This window comes from Callithrix jacchus, chromosome X (assembly GCF_049354715.1).
Source record: "Callithrix jacchus isolate 240 chromosome X, calJac240_pri, whole genome shotgun sequence".
Classification (NCBI taxonomy): Eukaryota; Metazoa; Chordata; class Mammalia; order Primates; family Cebidae; genus Callithrix; species Callithrix jacchus.
The window spans coordinates 119,536,238-119,557,637 of record NC_133524.1 but is presented as its reverse complement, the minus strand read 5'-3'; the positions used below and the strand labels follow the sequence as shown (position 1 = coordinate 119,557,637).

The window sequence follows — 21,400 nt, the reverse complement described above, 5'->3', positions numbered from 1 at the left end:
CCCAGCTAATTTTTGTATTTTTAGTAGAGACGAGGTTTCACCTTGTTGACCAGGATGGTCTCGATCTCTTGACCTCGTGATCCACCCGCCTCGGCCTCCCAAAGTGCTGGGATTATAGGTGTGAGCCACCGCACCCGGCCTATTTTATTTTTTAATAAATGAAATTCTATAGCAGATATAAGAAAGTGTTATAATTTAATAATAGTGAATGAATGATTACGTTTTACTTATGAAATTCTTTGTTCTTTTTTTTGAGACAGAGTCTCACTCTGTTGTCCAGGCTGGACTGCAGTGGCGCAATTTCAGCTCACTGCAATCTCCCACTCCTGGGTTTAAGCGATTCTCCTGCCTCAGCCTCCCGAGTAGCTGGGGTTACTGGTGCCTGCCACGGCACCCGGCTAATTTTTTGGTAAGTTTTAGTAGAGACAGCGTTTCACCATCTTGGCCAGGCTGGTCTTGAACTCCTGACCTCGTGATCCACCCGCCTCAGCCTCCCAAAGTGCTGGGATTACAGGCGTGAGACACTGCGACCAGTCCCTTTGTTGTTTTTTATGGAGGCAGGGTATTGCTCTGTCATCCAGGCTGGAGTGCAGTGGCACAATCATAACTGACTGCAGCCTCAAACTCCTGGGCTCAAATGATGTTCCTGAGTAGCTAAGTCTTTGTCCTTTTCTATGTGTGGAGAGTATGGCTGAGGAAGGTAGAACAGGGAGGCCTTCAACACAGATGTCACAGGGGAAAGCAGACAGGATGTAAAGAAAGTGCAATTATTTGTCTGCAAGGGTCCAGATGGTGCGCTGGAACATGTTGCTTTAGTCCAGCTGAGGCCTCAATGATCTCTGGGATCACGATAACACTGGCAGGGTGGAGGCTGTATAAAGGCTGCGTTTCCAGCCTTGCTCTACAAAGGAGACAGTTCTTTGTAGTAGATAGGAGCCAGTCCGTAGAGCCAGCCTGCTTGTGGCCAGATCTTGGTTCTGGCACTTACTAGTTGTGTCACTTCACTTCTCTGTATCTTAGCTTCCTCATCTGTGAATGTGGTGAGAATGTCAACCTATGTCAAAGGGTTGTGGTGAGGATTATGACCATGAACTGAATTTTATGCTATTTGTATGCCGTCTGTTATCTTCCTAGATAAGCTGAACAAGTGGGAACAGTCCTCTAGCATAAGGATTGGCAAACTTTAAGTTTTCCTTTTCCTTCCTTCCTTCCTTCCTTCCTTCATTTCCTTCCTCCTTCCCTCCTTTCCCTTCCTCCTTCCCTCCTTTCCCTTCCTTCTTCCCTCCCTTCCCTCCCCTCCCCTCCCCTTCCCTTCCTTTCTCTCTTGTTTTCCAGACTGAGTCTCACTTTTTCACCCAGGCTGGAGTGCAGTGACAAAATCACTGCAGCCTTATACTCCCAGGCTCAAGTAATACTCCCACTTCAGCATCCTGAGTAGCTGGGGCTACAGGTGCTCACCAGCATGCCTGGCTAATTTTTTTTTTTTGAGACAGAGTCTCACTCTGTTGCCTAGGCTGGAGTGCAATGTCACAATTTCAGCTCACTGCAATTTCCACCTCCTGGGTTAAAGCGAATCTCCTGCTTCAGCCTCCTGAGTAGCCGGGATTACAGGTGCCTGCCACCATGCCCAGCTAATTTTTGTATTTTTAGTAGAGATGAGGTTTTGTGTTGGCCAGGCTGGTCTCGAACTCCTGACCTCAGGTGATCTGCCTGCCTTGGCCTCCCAAAGTGCTGGGATCATAGCCATGAGCCACTGCACCTGGCCTAATGGTTTTTGGGGTTTTTTTTTTAGAGCCGAGGTCTCGCTATGTTGCCCAGGCTGGAGTACAGTGGCTATTCACAGGTGCGATCCCACTATTGATCAGCATGGGAGTTTTGACCTGCTCTGTTTCTGACCTGGGCCGGTTCACCCCTCCTTAGGCAACCTGGTGGTCCCCCGCTCCTGGGAGGTCACCATATTGATGCTGAACTTAGTGCAGACACCCAATTGACATAGCACATTACAGCCCAGAACTCCTGGGCTCAAGCAATCCTCCAGCCTCAGCCTCTGGAGTAGCTGGGGCTATAGGCACGCGCCACCGTGCCTAGCTTTTGTAGATTTTTGTAGAGACAGAGTCTCACTTTGTTGCCCAGGCTGGTCTCGAACTCCTGGGCTCAAGTAATTCTCTCACTTCACCCTTCCAAAGTGTTGGGGTTTCAGGTGTGAGCCACTGGGCCCAGCTTAAACTTTTTCTACAAAGGGCCAGATAATAAATATTTGAGGCTTTGCAGGCCACATAGTCCCTCCTGTCCCAACAACCCCAAAATGGTGTTGTAGGGAGAAAGTAGCCATAGACAATACATAAACAAATGGCCATGTCTGTTTTCCAATAAAGCTTTGTTTTTGTTTTTTGAGATGGAGTCTTTTTCTGTTGCCCAGGCTGGAGTGCAGTGGCTTGATCTTGGTTCACTGCAACTTCTGCCCCCCAAGTTCAAGTAATTCTCCCGCCTCAGCCTCCTGAGTAGCTGGGATTACAGACATGCACCACCATGCCTGGCTAAGCTTTGTATTTTTTAATTTTAATTTTTAAAGGGGCTGCTGGGCGCGGTGGCTCCCACCTATAATCCCAGCACTTTGGGAGGCCGAGGCGGGTGGATCATGAGGTCAAGAGATCGAGACCATCCTGGTCAACAAGGTGAAACCCCGTCTCTACTAAAAATACAAACATTAGCTGGGCATGGTGGTGCGCGCCTGTAGTCCCAGCTACTCGGTAGGCTGAGGCAGGAGAATTGCTTGAACCCAGGAGGCGGAGGTTGCGGTGAGCTGAAATCATGCCACTGCACTCCAGTCTGGGTAACAACAGTGAAACTCCATCTCAAAAAACAATAATAAAAAAAAAATAAAGGGGCCATGCTAATCTTCTCTGTATCGTTCCAATTTTAGTATATGTGCTGCCAAAGCGAGCACAAGCTTTGTATTTTTAGAGATGGAGTTTCACCATATTGGCCAGGATGGTCTCGAACCCCTGACATCAGGTTATCTGCCCACCCCAGCCGTCCAAGGTGCTGGGATTACAGGAGTGAGCCACCACGGCTGGCTGAAACAAAACTTTATTCACAAAAACGGGCAGCAGGCACGTGGGCTGTAGTGTGCCAATCTTTTCTGTAACATTTCAAATGTTTGGATGTTCCTCTTATCTCTTAGAATGGTAGATGGCTGGGCCGGGCACAGTGGCCCAGGCCTATAATCCCAGCACTTTGGGAAGCTGAGGCGGGTGGATAGCCTGAGGTCCGGGGTTCGAAACCAGCCTGGCCAACATGCTGAAACCTCGTCTCTACTAAAAATACAAAAATTAGCAGGGCGCGGTGGTGGGCACCTGTATTCCCAGCTACTCAGGAGGCTGAGGCAGGAGAATTGCCTGAACCCAGGAGGCAGAGGTTGCGGTGAGCCGAGATTATGTCATTGCACTCCAGTCTGAGTGACAGAGCAAAACTCTGTGTCAAAAAAAAAAAAAAAAAAAAAAAGAGAAAGAATAGTGGATGCCCTAGATTATTTGGGGTGAGTGGTACACATGCCTATGCTCTGTTTGGACCCTTACAAAAAACTATATTGTCATTTTCTTCAATAAATAAGACATTTTGTTTTCTTTCTTTTATTTTTTGAGATGGAGTTTCGCTCTCGTTAACCAGGTTGGAGTGCAATGGCGTGATCTCGGCTCACCGTAACCTCCGCCTCCTGGGTTCAGGCAATTCTCCTGCCTCAGCCTCCTAAGTAGCTGGGATTACAGGCACGCGCCACCATGCCCAGCTAATTTTTTGTATTTTTAGTAGAGTCGGGGTTTCACCATGTTGACCAGGATGGTCTCTATCTCTTGACCTCGTGATCCACCTGCCTCGGCCTCCCAAAGTGCTGGGATTACAGGTTTGAGCCACCGCGCCCGGCCCAACATTTTGTTTTCTTAGTACAAGGTAGGAACCACATCTCCACCACTGTGACCCTCCCTAAGCAGATTCTGCTCATATCCCTACAGTTGCATTACCCCAAGACTCAGGACTTGCTTCCCATTGAGAGGCTCAAAACAGGTTCTCCTCAGTCATACCACTAATACTTCAGAAAACTCTCCATCCTTGTTGAAGCAATGTAGGGCGTCTCAGCCAGGTATGATGACTCATACCTGTAATCTCAGCACTTTGGGAGGCCGAAGTGGGTGGATCACTTAAGCTCAGGAGTTCAAGACTAGCCTGGCCAACATGGTAAAACCCCATCTCTACTAAAAATAGAAAAATTAGCCAGGCATGGTGGCAGGTGCCTGTAATCCCAGCTACTTGAGTGGCTGAGGTGGAGGGATCACTTAAATCTGGGAGGCAGAGGTTGCAGTGAATGTAGATCACACCAGTGCACTCCAGCCTGGGGGTCAGAGCAAGATTTGTCGCAAAAAAAAAAAAAAATATATATATATATATATATATATATGTATACATATATATATATGTAGTTTTTAACAGGGACAATAAAACCTGCCCAGAATTCATGATGCACAGCTCACACAAGTTCTAAATCATAGCATGAGTCAGCCACTAGTTAGGTAAGGGTCAGACATGGACTATGAGACAGACACTGTCTAGAAAAGGGTAAAAACTACCACCAGTGTGCCAGGGGACCACCCTGGTACATACCTTTATCTCAGGAGACACCACCAGCCAAGATGACAGCATGGCACAACATCAGTGCCAAGGACATGACCCACATATATACCCACAGAAAGCACTTTCCAAACCAGCTCATGGCTAGAGCAGGGTTTATGGCCAACCTTCAGCTAGACATATGGAGACAATACCTGCTCATGCCTCCAACTGGGGGCAGGCTTTGCTGAGACAGGATGTGGACAGCTCCCTGCTCAACAAACCATGACACTGGCTTGATACAGGCCTGAGCACATTCATCCCTAAACCCATCCAGAGTTCACAACCGTAACAAGACTGGGGATGCCCCAAGACAGACTTCGGCCACACACAGAGCCCAGTTTAGGACAAGACAGACTGGTCTCAGCTCAGTCTTGGGTCATTATCAGTACACCTGCCAAGGACAGTGTGCAGAGCTGAGACCAAACCTCTTTAGGGCAAGCCCTCCAGAACGGGGCCCCACCTTCCAGGCATGGGTAATGCCAGCCCTTCGGGAGGTTGAGGCAGGGGGATTTCTTGAGTTCAAAAGTTTGAGACTGACCTGGGCAACATAATGAGACATCGTGTCTATTAAAATTAAAATATATATATATATAGCCAGACATGGTGGTACGCACCTGTAGTTTCAGCTACTTGTGGGAGTCAGTGGCTAAAGAAGGAAGATGGCTTGACCCTGGGAGATCAAGGTTGTAATGAGCTATGAGGGCACCACTGAACTCCAGCCTGGGTGAAATTGAGACATCTTGTCTCAATAATTAATTTAAAAACTAAAAAAAAAAAAAAAAAAGACAAGAAAAAGAAAAAGAGGGCCCAACCCGTGCCTCCTCTAGACAGCTCCCCCCACCGCCCCCAGAAGACCTGGATGCAGGCCCATAGTCCCACTGAGCTACAACTCAGACCCAGGCCCCCTTCACTCCCTCCGCTCTAAATGGACATGCCCTCCAATGCCACAGAGGATGACCAGCTGTTCCGGTTTGCCCAGGACTGGCCTGATTTTAAACTGGAAAGTCTGGCTTCTCCGGAAATCCCCCACTAGCCGCAAAGCCAAGACAGTCAGTCACCCTGAAGCCACTCCTCATCCCTGTGATGAAAAGCGTGTCACCGACTACCGCAGAGTGCCCCCCTCTGCGTGCAAGGAGGGGCCTGGATCCCCTGCCTGTTCAGAAGCCACCGCTTGACCTGGAATTGTCGGGCCATCACTGCCGGTTCAGCTGCGCTGAGTGCTTCTCCTTACAAGCGGCTGCTGCAGCCTCCCTCTCTTCTGCGGCTGAATTATCCTAACAGAGGATCTCAAGGGCCCTTCATCCCTCTCATGATGGCAAAGTCCGCAGTGACGCCTCTCTGCTGGTTCAACACACACTTACTGAGCTCTAACGCGGGGCGGGGGGGAAGAGGGGGGCTATCAGAGGCGGCGCTTGCTGCCTCATTCTTAGAGCAAGCCTGGTTTCACAGCCCCTCCTGCTTCCACAAGGGCTTTTTCCACAGCAACGTGCAGGCCTGTGTCTCCTCTCCTGCCTGTTCACGGGAGCGCAGGAATCCCACGTGCAGGTCACCGCGGCTCTCTTAACTTCCAGACACACAGGCTTCCAGCTTGAGAGGCACCCAGTCTTTTTTTTTTTCTCTTTTTTTGAGATGGAGTTTTGATCTTGTTGCCCAGGCTGGAGTGCGGTGGCACGATCTCGGCTCACTGCAACCTCTGCCTCCCAGGTTCAAGTGATTCTCCTGCCTCAGCCTCCTGAGTGGGATTACAGACATGTGCCACCATGCCCAGCTGATTTTTTGGTGTTTTTTTTTTTTTTGGTAGAGACGGGTTTCTCCATTGCTATAAAAATACTGGAGACTGGGTAATTTATAAAGAAATGAGGTTTAATTGGTTCATGGTTCTGCAGGCTATATAGGAAGCATAGCAGCTTCTGCATCTGTAGAGGCCTGGGGAAACTTATCATGTTATAAGGAAAAGCAGGAGCAGGCACTCTTAGATGGCTGGAGCAGGAGGAAGAAAGAGATGGGGAAGGAGCTACACACTTTTTTTTTTTTTGAGATGGAGTCACACTCTGTCACCAGGCTGGAGTGCAGTGGCACAGTCTCGGCTCACTGTAACCTCTGCCTCCAGGGGTTAAAGCGGTTCTCATGCCTCAGCTTCCCAAGTAGCTGGGATTACAGGCATGTGCCACCACACCCAGCTAATTTTTGTGTTTTCAGTAGAGACAGGGTTTAACCATGTTGGCCAGGATGGTCTAGATCTCCTGACTTCATGATCTGCCTGCCTCAGCCTTCCAAAGTGCTGGGATTACAGGTGTGAGCCACTGCTAATGTCGCCCCGATTTTTTTTTTGGCGGGGGGTGGGGGAGCTACACACTTTTAAACAACCAGATTGCTAGAGAACTCTATCACAAGAACAGCTAAAGGGGGATGGTGCTAAACCATTAGAAACCATCCCCATGATCCAATCCCCCAGGCCACACCTCCAGGATTGGAGATTGCTTTTCAACATGAGATTTGGATGTGGACACAGATCCAAACTACATCACCTACCTCAAGGTAAGTTTCTGAATTCAGACTACAACCCATCCTGATACTCATATTGATAGCTTAGTGTGAAACAGCTATCAGTAGAACCAGTTCCTGTATCCATGCCATCGTTTCAAAAATCATGGCAGGATACAGTTCTAGGTTTATATATAATAAACTGAAGGATCTATCTCAGTGCTAACAATGATCTATCTAGTACAGACTGTATCATGCTTAGTGAAGGGGTAGGATGAATATGGGTGTTTGGTTTTTAAGTATTATCTTCTGATTTGCCAAATAGTGGTATGTTTATGTATCATGGTCTATGAAAATCCTGTTTCAAAGCCTACTGAGTAATGAATTGGAGGTATCTGTGTGACCACCATTTGTGGGGATGCTATCTTCATTTTGACTGAACATAGGCAGAGGATTAGGCCTAAATCCAGAGAGGGAGCTGCATGGCCATATTCTTGGAGAGGACTGTCTCATAGTTGCTGAGCAGCAGGATTACTAGCTCAGATGCCCGCAAGTAAATGAACAAATACTGTAGGCTGAGTATCTACACATTTAATTTCAGAGGAATAATTAATTACTTTCATAAAGAAATTAGCACTCCCCCATTTTTCCTGAAACACTCACCCCTCATAGAAACAGGTTCAGAAAACATCTTGTAATATGAGAGAAAAATAAAAAGTATATATATATATATGTGTGTGTGTGTGTGTGATTATTATTTTGAGTAGAGATGAGGTTTCTCCATGTTGGCCAGGCTGGTTTGAACTCCTGACCTCAAGTGATCCACCCACCTCAACCTCCCAAAGTGCTGGTATTACAGGTGTGAACCACTGTGCCTGGCCGATAAACAGTATAAGTATAATGAGAAATAGTTACTAATCCTGGGGCTGTGTTGGAAATGGAAGTAAAAGCAGCTGCTACTGTGTGCTAGCTGCACAGGAAAGCAGTCTAGTGTTGCCAGATCATCCAGTTTTTTTGTTGGTTTAGAGACAGGGTCTCACTCTGCACCCAGGCTGGACTGCAGGGACATGATCATAACTCACTGCAGCCTTTGACCTCTCAGGCACAACTGATCCTCTTGCCTCAGCCCCCTGAGTAGCTGGGACTACAGGCATGTGCCACCATGCCTGAGTAATGTTTTTGGTTTTTGTAGAGCTGAGATCTCTCTATGATGCCCAGGTTGGTCCCCAACTCCTCAAGCAATCCACCTGCCTGGCCTCTCAAAGTGCTAGTATCACAGGCATAACCCATCCTGCCTGGCTGGATCTTCCGGTTTTCAAGAGACACTTAAAAAACCCAGATTATGTTTTTAAAGATTATATATATATTTTGAGACAGAGTTTCGCTCTTGTTGCCCAGGCTGGAGTGCAATGGCACAATCTCGGCTCACCACAACCTCTGCCTCCCAAGTTCAAGAGATTCTCATACCTCAGCTTCCCGAGTAGCTCGGATTACAGGCATGTGCCACCATGCCCAGATTTTTTTTTTTCTTTTTTTTTTTGTATTTTTAGTAGAGACGAGGTTTCTCCGTGTTGGGTCAGGGTAGTCTTGAACTCCCAACCTCAGGTGATCCACCTGTCTCAGCCTCCCAAAGTGCTGGGATTACAGGTGTGAGTCACCGCCCCCCCACCTCCCCACCTTTTTTTTTAAGACAGGGTGTCACCCTGTCTCCTAGGCTGGAACCTCTGATTTCTTTTCTTTTTTTTTTTTCTTTGAGACGGAGTTTCGCTCTTGTTACCCAGGCTGGAGTGCAATGGCATGATCTCGGCTCACCACAACCTCCGCCTCCTGAGTTCAGGCAATTCTCCTGCCTCAGCCTCCTGAGTAGCTGGGATTACAGGCAGGCACCACCATGCCCAGCTAATTTTTTGTGCTTTTAGTAGAGACGGGGTTTCACCATGTTGACCAGGATGGTCTCGATCTCTTGACCTTGTGATCCACCTGCCTCGGCCTCCCAAAGTGCTGGGATTACAGGCGTGAACCACCACGCCTGGCCGGAGCCTCTGATTTCTGGGCTCAAGTGATCTTCTCACCTCAACCTCTCAAGTAGCTGGGACTACAGGTACACACCACCACACCTAATGTTAAATTTTTTTTTTTTTTTGAGACGGAGTTTCGCTGTTGTTACCCAGACTGGAGTGCAATGGCATGATCTCAGCTCACTGCAACCTCTGCCTTCTGGGTTCAAGCAATTCTCCTGCCTCAGTCTCCCAAGTAGCTGGGACTACAGGCACGCACCACTATGGCCAGCTAATTTTTTGTATTTTTAGTAGAGACGGGGTTTCACCATGTTGACCAGGATGGTCTAGATCTCTTGACCTTGTGATCCACCCGCCTCGGCCTCCCAAAGTGTTGGGATTATAGGCCTGAGCCATCGTGCCCATCCGTAATGTTTAAATTTTTTGCAGAGACCAGGTCTCACTATATTTCCCAGGCTGATCTTGAACCCCTGGGCTCAAGCAAACTTCCCACCTCTGCCTCCCAAAGCACTAGTGGCATGGGCCACTGTGCCCTACCATAAACATTCTGATTTGTTTTTGTTTTTGTTTTTTGAGACCGAGTTTCACTCTGTGGCCCAGGCTGGAATGCAGTGGTGCGATCTCGGCTCACTGCAACCTCCCCCTCCAGGGTTCAAGCAATTCTCCTGCTTCAGCCTCCTGAGTAGCTGGGATTACAAGCCTGCCACCATGCCCAGCTAATTTTTGTATTTTTAGTAGAGACGGGGTTTCACCATGTTGGTCAGGCTGGTCTTGAACTCCTGACTTCATGATCCACCTGCCTTGGCTTCGCGAAGTGCTGGGATTACAGGCGTGAGCCACTGCACCTTGCCAATATTCTGTTAAGCTTGGTTCGATTCAAAAAGGGGCCATGCGCAGTGACACACTCCTTTAATCCCAGAACTTTGGGAGGTTGAGGCAGAAGAATCATTTGAGCCTGGGAGTTCGAGACCAGTCTGGGCAACATAGCAAGACCCTGTCTCTGCAAAAAAATTATTAAGAAAAAAGAAAACATTGTGTATGGAGAAAAGTGTGCAATATGGATCAAAAATCCACTCAAGAATACCACTTTGCAATTCCTGATATAGATCCTGAGTGGGTCTATCTCCTAGTGGACTGTTACGGGTCTGTACCTTGGCTGATTTGCTAGTATCTGCTCGTAGGATTGTCTGCTTAGTAATTTGGGGAGCATAGGTCTGTATGAGGATCCTCAACGACACAGAGGGTCATTTCCCACTTTACTGGCTCCTATTGTTAAGGACTGTGAACTGTGTGAGGGCTCCTTTGTGTTGGGCCAAGACATGGTATGTGAAGGAATCCTGAACTGAGCAGGGACCACGCATGGTATGACGGGCTGTGCTATGTATCTTGATAGTGATGGTTTGGAAGGGAAAGAAATTCAGTCAAGAAAATGGGGTTGCTCAAAATAAGTTTGATGAAATCACTTAAAAATATTTTGGCAAAATGCTGGGCATGGTGGCTCATGCCTGTAATCCCAGCATTTTGGGAGGCTGAGGTGGGTGGATCACCTGAGGTCAGGAGTTCCAGACCAGCTTGGCCAACATGGTGAAACCCTGTCTCTATTAAAAATGCAAAAATTATCTGCGCATAGTGGTGGGTGCCTGTAGTCCCAGCTACTCTGGAGGCTGAGGTAGGAGAATTGCTTGAACCTGGGAGACGGAGGTTGCAGTAAGCCAAGACCATGCCACTGCACTCCATCTTTGGGCGACAGAGACTCTGTCTCAAAAAAAAAAAAAAAAAAAAAGGCTTCTCTGGAAGCTTAGGCAGGCTGAAGAGGTGCTGGATTCCCTGGCTAGAAGTGGAGCAGCTGGCCGAGCAGGAAGGTAAAGTATTTTTATGTGTGTTCAAATTGTGAGAGTGTTGAGTGTCGCCATTAGATTACAAAACACAGTCAGGAGGTGTTACGTAATGAATGGCTTGGGCTGGTGGAGTGTGTGTGTGTGTGTGTGTGTGTGTGTGTGTGTCTGTGTGTACCTATCTGATACATGAAATATTCGAAAGATACTACAAAGGGTCAGTGACTCATGCCTGTAATCCCAGCACTTTGGAAGGTCGAGGCGGGTTGGAACACCTGTCATCAGGAGTTCGAGACCAGCCTGGCCAACATGGTGAAACCCCATCTCTACTAAAAATACAAAAATTAGCCAGGTGTGGTGGCAGGCACCTGTAATCCCAGGTACTCAGGAGGCTGAGGTGGGATAACTGCTTGAACCTGGGAGGCAGAGGTTGCAGTGGGTTGAGATCTCAACATTGTACTTCAGCCTGGCCGCAAGAGCGAGACTATGTCTAAAACAAAAAAATAATAATACAAAAATTAGCCCAGTGTGGTGGCGTGTGCCTGTAGTCCCAGCTACTTGGGAGGCAGAGGCAGGAGAATGGCTGGAACCCGGGAGGCAGAGGTTGCAGTGAGCCGAGATTGCATCATTGCACTCCAGCCTGGGTGACGGAGTAAGACTCTGTCTCAAAAAAAAAAAAAAAAAAAAGATACCACAAGAGTCAGAGCATGAACAGGCTTACATGAAACCATCAACTAGGATACATGAGGTGGTTGATACTACCATAGCTAAGGGTCTCAGCTCTTAGCCCTCATTTTTCTTTTTCTTTTCTTTTTTTTTTTTTTGAGATGGAGTTTCACTCTTGTCGCTCAGGTCTGAGTGCAATGGTGTGTTCCCGGCTCACTGCAACCTCCGCCTCCCGGGTTCAAGTGATTCTCCTCCCTCAACCTCCTGAGTAGCTGGGATTACAGGTGCCCGCCACCATACCCAGCTAATTGTTTTGTATTTTTAAGTAGAGACGTGGTTTCACCATGTTAGGCAGGCTGCTCTTGAACTCCTGACCGCAGGTGATCCACCCGCTTCAGCCTCCCAAAGTGCTTGGATTACAGACAACCTCCCAAAGTGCTGGGATTAAAGGTGTGACCCACCGGCCCGGTCAGCCTTCATTTATCTTACCTAGGTTTTTACTGTTTGGTTTGCTGGTTGATGTTTTTTTTTATTTAATTTTCTTTTAGAGATGGGGATCTTGCTACATTGCCTAGGCAGGTCTTGAACACCTGGGCTCAGGCTTAAGACATCTCTGTCCTCGGACTCCCAAAGTGCTAATTACAGGCGTGATCCTCTGTGCTAGACTGGTTTGCTAGTTTAAATGACATGCTTTAACTTTCAGCTTTGACCTGTGCTTAGTTATTAAGCTTATTCTTCTATATTTCTTCTATTTCTTCTTTGTTCCCAGTTTTAAGTGTATTTCTACTTTGTCAGAGAACATTCATCAGCTCTTATTCTTATATTTGTTTTGGTCTTAGATTTATGTAATTGAACATATTCAATTCTTAAGATCTGTTTTCTCGGCCAAAGTTTTTCAATCATCTTTTAATTGGATGAAACTTGACCCCTAGAAGAATCCTCAGAAAGAATTCTTGCATACAAAATTGCTTGAGTTCTTGAAAGTTTAAAGATGGAATCTTTGGCTCACACTGTTTTTCTTTTTCTTTCTCTGATATGTCTGAGTCTTTTGAAACTCATACTTTTAAAAAACTTGAGATTCTTTAAGAGGTTTCTTCACTATTATCTTACTTTCTATAATTCTGTCAAGTAGTTTGATGCCAACAGATTTTCTTTTCCTGTAGGTCACTTGAGTTTTTTTGTTTGTTTATTTTGCCTATAGAGTCAAAGGATTTTTTTTCTAATCACTAATGTCTGTTTTACTGGGCTATGCCTCAGCGTTGATTGTCAGTGTTCTCAAGTACACAATAGGATCTTTAAACATTAGAAGTGGATGTTGCTTTATTTCTAGAAAGTTTTGTTTAAGTTATAATTTTAAATATTATAATAGTTCTGTTCTTCTGTTCCTTTTTTTTTTTTTTTGAGATGGAGCTTACTCCATCGCCCAGGCTGGGGTGCAGTGGTGTGCTCTTGGCTCACTGCAACCTCTGCCTCCTGGGTTTAAGCAATTCTTCTGTGTCAGCCTCCTGAATAGCCGGGACTACAGGCATCTGCCATCACACCTTGCTAATTCTTGTATTTTTAGTAGAGATGGGGTTTCATGTTGGCCAGGCTGATCTTGAACTCCTGACCTCAGGTGATCCACCTGCCTCAGGTTCTCAAAGTTCTGGGATTACAGGCATGAGCCACTGCACCTGGCCAATTTTTGTATTTTTAGTAGGGACGAATACTTTTTGTATTTTTGTATTTCACCATTTGGCCAGGCTGACCTGGAACTCCTGATCTCAAGTGATCCACCCGCCTTGTCCTCCCAGACTGCTGGGATTATAGGCGTGAGCCATCATGCCGGCCGTTTTTTTTTTTTTTTTTAAAGAGCTTCAAGATATCCTGTCAGTTTGCTCTTTGCCCCTTTAATTTGCTTTGGTTGTCTTGATTCTTTTTTATTCACATTCTTTCCTTTTACAGCATTTTTCAATGATACCAATTCTCCCTTGGGCACCTTGTAATTTAGTTTTCTCTTCTAAGATGATTTTGTCATTTTCTTCAATTTCTTTCCTGAGTTCAGTCAGCTTGACACATGCTCCTGTTGTTTTTTTTCTACTGTGATTTTTTTTATTTTTGAGACAGAGTCTTGCTCTGTTGCTCAGGCTGGAGTGCAGTGTTGCAATCGTGGCTCACTGCAGCCTCCACTTTCCAGGCTCAAGTGATTCTCGTGCATGAGCCTCCCGAGTAGCTGGGATTACAGGCGCAAGCCGCCACACCCAGCTAATTTTTTTATTTCTAGTAGAGACAGGGTTTCACCATGTTGGCCAGGCTGGTCTCAAACTCCTGGGCTCAAACAATCCACCCACCTCGGCCTCCCAAAGTGCTAGGATTAGAGGTGTGAGCCACTGTGCCCGGCCTTAAATTTTTGATTCACAGTAGTCTTTCATATATGCAATTGCATGTTTAATTATATTTAATTCATGTTTTTCTCTGCTTTGCTATTCTTTTTTTTTTGCTTTGCTATTCTTCTTGGAGGGTATTTCTTTTCTTTTTTCTTTTTATTTATTTCTTATTTCCATACATCCTCTGAATATGGAGGGTATTTATTTTCATCAGCTGAAAAGTTTTGGTTTTCCTCCTTATGGTAACTCTGTGAAGATAATCATTTTTTAATTATTGTAAATTATCTTGGATTTTTCTGATTCACTATTAACATTCTGATTAATTCTATACGAAGGATTCAGATGCCTTATTGGTTTATTGGCTCAAGAGCACCCTCTTCTGTTGATACAATAAAGTATAGTTTCTTTTTTTTTTTTTTTTGAGATGGAGTTTCACTGTTGTTACCCAGACTAGAGTGCAATGGCACGATCTCGCCTCACCACAACCTCCGCCTCCTGGGTTCAAGCAACTCCTGCCTCAGCCTCCCGAGTAGCTGGGACTACAGGCATGCACCACCACGCCCAGCTAATTTTTATATTTTTAGTAGAGAAGGGGTTTCGCCTTGTTGATCAGGATTGTCTCGATCTCTTGACCTCATGATGCACTCGCCTCGGCCTCCCAAAGTGCTGGGATTGTAGGCGTGAGCCACCGCGCCCAGCTATTTTATATTTTTCTTTTTTTTTTAAACCATTCTATTCACCCTGCTTATTTCAAAATTGTAGTTTCTTTCTTTCTTTTTTTTTTAAAGACAGGGTTTCACCATAATGGTCAGGCTGGTCTCGAACTCCTGACCTCAGGTGATCCGCCTGCCTCAGACTCCCAAAGTGCTGGGATTACAGGTGTGAGCCACCGCGCCCGGCCAAAATTATAGTTTCTTTAATAAATGATACTTTTGGAGGGAAGGATCATTTGATCTTCTGAATGCTATTCCTCCAATGGCTACTTCTTTATGTCTTGTCTTCACAAGACTACCGCCTCTTGTACCATGCAATTTTTAGGCTCCTTTTTTTTTTTTTTTTTAACACATCTTTCTTTCTTTTTTTTGCTTTTTTTTTTTTGAGATGGAATCTTGTTCTGTCACCCAAGTTGGAGTACAGTGGTGTGATCTTGGCTCACTGCAACCTCCGTTTTCTGAGTTCAAGAGATTTTCTTGCCTCAGCCTCCTGAGTGGCTGGGATTACAGGTGCCTGCCATCATGCCCGGCTAATTTTTGTATTTTTAGTAGAGACAGGGTTTCACCATGTTGATCAGGCTGGTCTTGAACTCCTGACCTCAGGTGATCCACCTGCCTCGGCCTCCCAAAGTGCTAAGATTACAGTTGTGAGCCACCAAACCCGACCAACACATCTTTCAAATGACACCTTTCCTTTTGACGTTTAGCGCTCTGGTCCATCAGGTCTCAAACTTGTTCTTAGTTTTAATTAGGGTGGGACTTTCTCCTTCAGAGCGTGAACCCCATGTGGTATTATGTTTTACTATTTCCAGTACCCTGCAGAAGTCTCTTCTGTCTTCACAATTCCTGCCTCACATTTCAAATAAATGGAACTATACAGTATGTGGTCTTTTGTGACTAATTCTTTCACTTACATAATTTCTTTGAGATTCATTGATGTTGTAGCACATATCAGTACTTCATTCCTTTTTATGGGCAAATAATATTCTATTTAATGGAATAAATGTGGTTTATAAAAGTAGTTGGATTATTTCACATTCTCACCAACAATGTATAAGGGTTCCCATTTCTCCACATTCTCACCAACATTTGTTACTGTCTTTTTTGGGGGAAGAAAATCGCTTTATTCTAATTAATTCACAAACAAAAAAAGCACAGCAGCTGGTTTAAGGAGGCCACATAAACATTTGCCAAGTCCCCAGTTAGATACCATCTTTTTAAAAAAATTTTTTTAAATAAAAAAATAATTTTTTTAAAAAATAGAAATGGGGTTTCACCATGTTGGCCAGGCTGGTCTTGAACTCCTGACCACAGGCAATCCACCCACCTCAGCCTCCCAAAGTGCTGGGATTACAGGTGTGAACCACCACACCCAGCCTTCAATACCATCTTAATGAAATTCTACCAAGTAGGAACACCCTCTTTCACTGCATTCTGAAGCAAGAATTCTGAAGCAAGAATGACAGAGGATTGGTTTAAGTGATGGTTTTACACTTTTAACCTTCACTATCAATTATATTGTTAGGCTAAAGTAACTTAGTCTTGAGAGCCAATTTTCCATTTCTTCAGTTTGAACTTCTTGATTAGATAAATCTATTTGCAAGTCTGCACTGTTTCAGCACCTCATGGAAACCCTCACCGAACCTGATGTCTCCCTGATTCTGGGCACATTCCAAAAACCATTTTATTTCATGCAAGCCAGGCTACTGTTGCTGGGCCGGCTGGGTTCCCTGGGGCTCCTGGTAAGTGATGTCAGCCCTTGTAGGCTCAGCATTGTTTACTCCACTGAACCCCCCCACTGATGGCATGACCCAGTGTGTGCTCCATAGCAGAGTCCACAGCCATGCCAGCTGCAGAGATTGCCACGTGGGCCATCAGACCTGGCTGCCGAGGAGTGCAGCAGCAGGAGAGCCAACTGCAGAGGGTGGGGCTGCTGCTGGTGGCTGAGGTGCTGGTGCCAGCCTGGGTATAGTTCTTATCTGAGGTGCTAAGCTGGCCAGAGAGGCCACGTGGGAGGTGCAGCTTCGGCTTCCACGTGGCATTGCAAATGTGCAGCAGCTCAGCCTTGAGACTTGTGAAATTCTTTTTTTTTTTTTTTTTAGATGGAGTTTTGCTCTTGTTGCCCAGGCTGGAGTGCAATGGCATGATCTTGGCTCACCGCAACCTCCATCTCCCAGGTTCAAGCAATTCTCCTGCCTCAGCCTCTCAAGTAGCTAGGATTACAGGCATGCGCCACCACGCTCAGTTAATTTTGTATTTTTAGTAGAGACAGGGTTTCTCCATGTTGATCAGGCTGAACATCTTTAAATGCCTTTATTGGCCATTTGTATATCTTCTTTGAAGAAATGTCTACTTAAGTCCTTTGTCACCTCCCCACGTTTTTTTGAGTTGGTGTCTTGCTATGTCACCCAGGATGGAGTGCAATGGTGCAATCTCGGCTCCCTACAACCGCTGCCTCCCAAGCTCAAGCAATTCTCCTGCCTCAGCCTCCCAAGTAGTTGGCTAATGGTTTTGATCTCTTGACCTCGTGATCCACCCGCCTCGGTCTCCCAAAGTGCTGGGATTACAGGCTTGAACCACCGGAGCCCGGTTTATGGAGTGATTTTAATTGCTCTCTGTCCTCAATGCTTGGGAGATAAAAGCCCCTTGATGCATTGGGTGTGGTGAGACCCCATGGTTCCCTCATCCGCTTGAAAAACTCAGAGCACTAGTTTAGCATGTCTTAGAAGGATATCAAGTGCTCTCCACCCGGCTATCTCACCTACCCCTTCACCGTCCTCTTCCACACCCATAAGATCAAGGAGATTATGCATATAATCAAAGTGTTTGGAGCCCAGAGCTCAGGGCAACGAGTTCCCACTCTCGCATTGGTTCCCTGGACTCATGCTGTAAATTCTACTCTTGTGTCTCTGTCACCCAGGCTGGATGGAGTGCAGTGGCTCCATCTCAGCTCACTGCAACCTCCGCCTCCTGGGTTCAAGCGATTCTCCTGCCTCAGCCTCCTGAGTAGCTGGGATCACAGGCGTGCGCCACCACTCCCAGCTAATTTTTGTATTTTTAGTAGAGATGGGGTTTCACTATGTTGGTCAGGCTGATCTTGAGCTCCTGACCTCATGATCTGCCCACCTCGGCCTCCCAAAGTGCTGGAATTGCAGGCGTGAGACACTGCACCCTGCCAGGGATAGCTTTTAACCTTAAGGTGTTTGACATTTTCAAAGAGGTATGTGAGAACCTGAGCTGCTCATTGGTTGGTTTATGGGGCTGGGGGCAAAAGGTGGAATCTAAGGTGAACTGTTCCCTGCTTTGGGTTTGGAAAATAGATAGCTACACCCCAGGAGTAAGGATGAACTGGAAGTAAATTAGCCTTCATGAACTTTATAGATCAGATTTATCATTTGAATGGCCCATAAAATATCAAGGTTGAAACTTGGAATAAGGTAATCCCTTACTCTTCCCATACTATTAGTGCCCCAGGCACTTGGCAAGGAACAAAAAAATCCTTTTTGGGAAAATATAATATTATTCCAAATCTCAAATTATTTTTACAAATAAATCTTCAGGGCCCAGTACAGTGGCTCACACCTGTAATCCCAGCACTTTGGAAGGCCAAAGCGGGTGGGTCACCTGAGATCAGGAGTTCGAGACCAGCCTGGCCAACATGGTGAAACCCTGTCTCTACTAAAAATATGAAAATTAGCTGGGAGTGGTGGTGCACGCCTGTAGTCCCAGCTACTCGGGAGGCTGAGGCAGGAGAATTGCTTGAACCAGGAGGCAGAGATTGCAGTGAGCCGAGATTGAGCCACTGCACTCCAGCCTGGGGCCTGGTGACAGAGCAAGGCACCGTCTCAAAAAAAAAAAAAAAAAAGAAAAGAAAAAGAAAATTAACCAGGCATTGTGGCACATGCCTGTAATCCCAGCTATTTGGGAGGGTGAGGCAGGAGAATCACTTGAACCCAGGAGGCGGAGGTTGCAGTGAGCCAAGATCGTGCCACTACACTCCAACCTGGGTGACAAGAGCAAGACTGCATTTCAAAATAATAATAATAATATTAATAATTCTACAAATGGGATATCCAACACATAACTAAAGCTAACTAGAGCTAGGCACAGTGAGCTGAGATCGTGCCACTGCACTCCAGCCTTGGTGACAGAGCAAGATTCCATCTCAAAAAAAAAGAAAAAAGGAAAAGAAAAGCTATCCCTGCATGCTATGCTAACCTCTCTGGGTTTCTGGCCTCTCTCGCAGCTTGCCTTAGTCATGACTCACCTGAAGGCATTACTAGTTTGGAAACAAAGCCTGAGGATTTTTCTGCTTCCGTATTCCAGAGTGTAGTCCTTTGAGTTCTGTCTGCACTAGAGAGTGTAAATTGCACTAGGAGTCCCCTTTGGCTGCTGCACACCTTCAACTGCTTTCTTCAGTTCTCAGTGTCTACCCCAAAGCACTGCTTGCCTATCAGTTGTTTCCTGGGGTGGGCAAATGACCCCAGAGGCAAAGACAACAAGAGAATCCTAGTTTGTGTGTGTGTGTGTGTGTGTGTGTGTGTGAGAGAGAGAGAGAGAGAGAGAGAGAGAGAGAGAGAGAGAGAGAGAGAGATTGAGAGACTGAGAGACAGAGAGAGAGAAAGAGAGAGAGATCACCCAGAGTCTAGGGTCTACTTCCCTGGTGGCTGCAGGTCACTAATTCGCTCTCATGTGTCCCTCTCACTTAAGGAACACCTTTGGTTTGGTAAATGCCTGTGGATGGAAGAAACCCTAGCTCACTTCTTTCTGTTCTGAGCACAAATTACCCTCACCAGCACCTTGGCCCAACTACCATCATCTAGCTCCTGGATTTAACTGAGTTCCCAACTTCCACCTTTGCCATTCTATTCTCCTCAAATGTGACAGTGATCCTTTAAAAGAATAAATCAGACATGTCGCTTCTTAGTTTCAAACCTCCCAGTGCCTTTTAAAACTACTCAGAATAAAATCCAAAATTGTTCCCATGACCTACAAGGACTTACATAACCTGGTCCCTGGTTACCACTCAGATCTTATCTCTACTTCAGTCACACCAGCTTCCTGTTGTTCCTCAAACAAGGCAGTCGTTCTTGAGCCTTAGGGCTTTGTACTTACTGCCTGCAATGCTCTTTACCTTGATATCCTCATGGCTGACTCATTTACCTCCTTTAAGTTTTTGCTAAAGTTTTACCTATCAGAAAAACCTTCCCTGATCAGCCTACGTAAAATAGCATTCCTTTCCTTTTATTCTTTATGCTCTTACCCAGGTTTATTTTCCTTATAACACTTGTCACCAATTGTCATATTATATTTTTATTTTTAAATTTTTATTTATTATTATTATTTTTGAGATGGAGTCTCACTCTGTTGCCCAGGCTGGAGCGCAGTGGCGCGATATCAGCTCACTGCAACCTCTGCCTCCTGGTTTCAATCGATTCTCCTACCTCAGCTTCTCAAGCAGCTGGGACTACAGGCACGTGCCACGATGGCTGGCTAATTTTTGTATTTTTAGTAGAGACAGGGTTTCACCATGTTGTCCAGGATGGTCTTGATCTCTTGACCTCGTTATCTGCCTGCCTCGGCCTCGCAAAGTGCTGGGATTACAGGCATGAGCCACTGCGCCCGGCCCATATTATATGTGTTTTTAAAAATGTTGACTCACTCCCCAGCTAGATTGTAAACCCCATGAAAACAGGGACATATTTTTGTATGTCCAGCATACAAAAATAAACAGTGCCTTGCACATTATAGGTGGCTCATAAATACGATTTTAATGAAGAAATTGTGTAACACCTATATAAAGGAGACTAAAATTAATCCAGAGGGACATCAAAGGGTTGAATGTTGCAAAAGTATTAATTATTCCCAAACTAATTTATCACAATTGTGATTTTAAAACTCCACAGTACCTTTTGGATAGCTGACAAAATCATCCTAAGTATTCATCCAAGTGGAAATATGCAAGCACGTCTAGGAATTTGTAAAAATAAGTTGACAGAAAAATCTAGCTCTACTAGATATTAAAACTTATTGTAAGGTGACAATTTTATTTTATTTTTTTCAGATGTTTCTGAAAATAAGTTTATTTAAATAAGAGTTTAAATACATTATGGCTGGGTGTGGTGGCTCTCACTGGTAATCCCAGCACTTTGGGGTGCTGAGGTGGGAGGATCACTTGAACCCAGGAGTTTGAGACCAGCCTGAGCAACATAGAGAGACCTTGTCTTGAAATCAATAAACAAACAAACTAATAAATAACACATAACATTAAAACTGAAGAGAAAAAAAACAAAAACCAGTTTGTTACTTCACATGGCATTGGGCAGCTGCTGCTATTTAGCTGAAAGTTCTATAGCTAGCTACATGACTGATACATCAGTTTCAGTTCTGTTCCCTTGTCAAAAGTTTAGGTCTGATAGAAGGTTGGCCTCACATTCTGGTGTTTGGACATCCCTTACCTAGGATATGTCTGGTTAAAAAGACCTTTGTGAGGCCAGGTGCGGTGGCTCACGCCTGTAATCCCAGCACTTTGGGAGGCCGAGGTGGCTGGATCACGAGGTCAAGAGATGGAGGCCATCCTGGCCAACATGGTGAAATCCCGTCTCTACTAAAAACACAAAAATTAGCCGGGTGTTTGGCACGCACCTGTAGTC

At 45.6% G+C, this 21,400-nt stretch overlaps 1 long non-coding RNA gene and 2 pseudogenes across 1 annotated transcript in view; 1 reads left to right on the top strand and 2 right to left on the bottom strand.

The window, feature by feature from the left end:
- Positions 1–2,883: 2,883 nt before the first annotated feature.
- LOC118150773 (U6 spliceosomal RNA) lies at positions 2,884–2,947 on the bottom strand (annotated as a pseudogene).
- Positions 2,948–6,128: 3,181 nt separating this feature from the next.
- Positions 6,129–21,400, top strand: part of LOC144580976 (uncharacterized) — a 29,113-nt gene continuing 13,841 nt past the window's right edge. Inside the window, exons 1-2 of the long non-coding RNA XR_013531391.1 lie at positions 6,129–6,210; positions 7,121–7,203. This is a non-coding gene — a long non-coding RNA (uncharacterized LOC144580976). The remainder of the gene's footprint in view (positions 6,211–7,120; positions 7,204–21,400) is intronic.
- LOC100406825 (coiled-coil-helix-coiled-coil-helix domain-containing protein 2 pseudogene) lies at positions 16,284–16,789 on the bottom strand (annotated as a pseudogene).